Source organism: Octopus bimaculoides, chromosome 12, assembly GCF_001194135.2.
Source record: "Octopus bimaculoides isolate UCB-OBI-ISO-001 chromosome 12, ASM119413v2, whole genome shotgun sequence".
NCBI lineage: Eukaryota > Metazoa > Mollusca > Cephalopoda > Octopoda > Octopodidae > Octopus > Octopus bimaculoides.
In genome coordinates this window covers 17135650-17138490 of record NC_068992.1, presented here as the reverse complement: position 1 = coordinate 17138490, position 2841 = coordinate 17135650, and the positions used below count along the sequence as shown (strand labels likewise).

The 2841-nt window shown below is 38.2% G+C and overlaps 1 protein-coding gene across 3 annotated transcripts in view; it reads left to right on the top strand.

Moving 5' to 3' along the window:
* The window catches only part of LOC106870547 (chordin), a 179843-nt gene that overhangs the window by 43547 nt on the left and 133455 nt on the right, over positions 1–2841 (top strand). The gene's annotated exons all lie outside the window — the stretch shown is intronic.

The window sequence follows — 2841 nt, the reverse complement described above, 5'->3', positions numbered from 1 at the left end:
TAAGAAAGGGACGTTCTGCTTCGACTATCTGTCATTGTTATATCTAATTTGTGGCTACATATTTGAATAGACGAGACCCTCCTTCAGCCGGTACCAACAACCGCCTACCGTGTGCTCTCCTTGTATGAATATGTGTAAGTGTGTATGTTTTTGTTTGTGTAATATGTGTGTGTGTGTGTGTGTGTGTGTGTGTGTGTATGTGTGTGTGTGTGTTTGTGATCCTTTCTGTGGAAGAGCGTAGGCTCGAAACGTTAAAGACTTTTTCAAATCCTGTGCAATAGAAAAGAGATGATGAATATACATGCATACATTCAGACGCCCACATTATTTACGTATATGAATATGTTCTATTACTTCGTTTTGTGCTCTGAATACGATTGTAAAGAAAAAAGTTGAAGACGAAGCAAGAAATGCTAAACATTAAAAGATGACATAAATCGGTAAGCTATTTGTAACAGGGTTGTTAACTTAAATAGAGAAGAATGACAGACATTACCAAATGGTTAAAAATTTCGAAGAATCGCTTTCACACCAAGCACTGTTACTCTTAGAGAGCATGTGATACTCTCTGTTCTGATGTTAAGATAAAATTAAAAACCATGTCGATATGATATCATAATAAAATTATGAAACTAGTTAAACTTAATCAGGTGAATTACTTAGCGTTAATTCAGTCGAAAAAGCCACCCATAAGAGATTATGTTTGGGGAGAAGTTGCTTTTCCTTCTCCCCCCCGCCCAGTGTTTGTTTGACAAATGTTGTCTGCATTTGAGACATTTATCACAAAGTAGTTGTCGTTGACAGTGTATCATGTCTACAACACATCTCTTTCCTAATAAAGAATAATTGCCAGTAAACGGGTTCAAAATTTCCGTAGCTCTGTAATCTGATATATGTAACAGAAAGTCCTGTTTTGCCATCTCTTCTCACGATGCTACTTGGGTTTTGGTGTGCCACCCTTAGTTAGTGAATCTTGACCTGGTGTAAATTTCTGGGACATAATATAATTTGTACCTACTCCTGTAAGTGTGCCTATCATTCTCGTATCAGCCAGGAGTTCAATTCTATCGATACATATTTCTACATTGTCGTAAAATTACCAGTCAGGCGCATTTCGGATGCATTGCCCTACTTACTCCTGCAGTTTTTTTCAATAAATAAACTCTTAACATGAAAACTTTATTGATTCCTCAAAAACTTTTACATTGGCATTTTGTATTTTCTCTTCATTATCCAATTCAATAATATCATTTCTGATTGTTTGCACCATCTTTTCGTCAAATTCCAGAAAATCAACCCCGGTTTCTTTCTGGTCTTAGCTTCGTCCAAACCCGTAATAATCTGTTTTGAAATATCTATAACCCCTTTAGGTACACTAGGTTTTCCTAAAGTTCCCGAGAGATTGGCAGGCTGTTTATTCAACTGGTTGTTTATAAATATGCCGAAGATAGCCAGCCTTGATAGTAGCAATTACACCTTGATCTCAGGATTGCTGTAAGGACTTAAGGAAGGAGTGTTTAATGCGGGCAAAACCCCCAATAGCAATGCATGTCTAAAGGGTATCCAAATGCTAGAGTAGCCTTAGATATTATTAGTTAGTAGCTGTGCTTACGATTCAAGGTTATCTTTGTTGCAATGCCATTTTTCGCTGATGGAAAAGAGGACGTCACAAACAACTGTGAGAAAAGTTCTGTTGTCATCTTGGCTTCGTGTTTTGTATCCCAAAGTCATAGGTGGACGCATCATTTGATTTACTCTCATTGATCGACGTTTTTTCTGAATGAAAAGCGAGCTCTGGCTTTCGGATTCAGAAAGATGACAATCAAGAGGTTTCAAATAGTTAAAAAGTGGCCTTTAACTCGGAAACGCATTTTTTGTTCTCTTCGATAGACAAAAATGTAAAATCGCACCCTTTTCCAGAAAAGCCATTTTTACCTGCAAAAGATAAAAAATAAAATTGATGGGGATAAGTATAAAACTCGGTAATACATGGTAGTACTCGGTAATACATGGTAGTACTCGGTAATACATGGTAGTACTCGGTAATACATGGGTAGTACTCGGTAATACTCGAAAGAACCTGGGGATGTTTCTCGGACGGCTTGGCACCTTTACTTTCAACTTTACTAGCAAAATGGATGCTCTGTGCGTAATGCTGTTTTAAGTGGTATGATAGTAGAATCGTTACCGCATCGGACAATATGCTTGATCATCTCTACGTTCTGAGTTCAAATTTCGCCGAGGTTGACTTTTCCTTTCATACTTCGGGGTCAATAAAATAAGTACCAGTTAGAGCACTGGGTTAGATGTAATCGACTAGCCACCACACCAACAAAATTTCAGGCTTTGAGCTTATAATAGAAAGGATTATTATTATTATTATTATTATTGTTGTTGTTGATGGAATTATTTTGTTTAAATTCCATTTTTGCCAGTTTCTGACTTCAGTAAAAGTGGTTGTTTTTATAAAGACATACGACACCAAATGTTGGTGCCATGAGGTGTTTTGGTCGGGGTCGCATTTAGGTATTTGCAGTGAGGCAAAGTTTAGTTCTATTATGGAGTCTACTAGTGGTAATAAAGGTCACAGGATCGAATTTCCCTACACGTGGCGCAGTATTTTTGTTTTCTTTTTAAATAGAACATCATGTGTAGTTGTGATGTTAATAGTACTGGTGGCGGCGGTGGTAGGTATGCTCACTGTAGTGGCGGCGGCGGCGGCGGAGGCGGATCGAGGTTGAGATAATACTGCCGGGGATGTTAGTATTGGTGGTAGTTTTGGTGGTGATGGAGGTGATTGTGTTGTGGTGGTAGTTTTTGAAGACGATGCTGTGGATGACG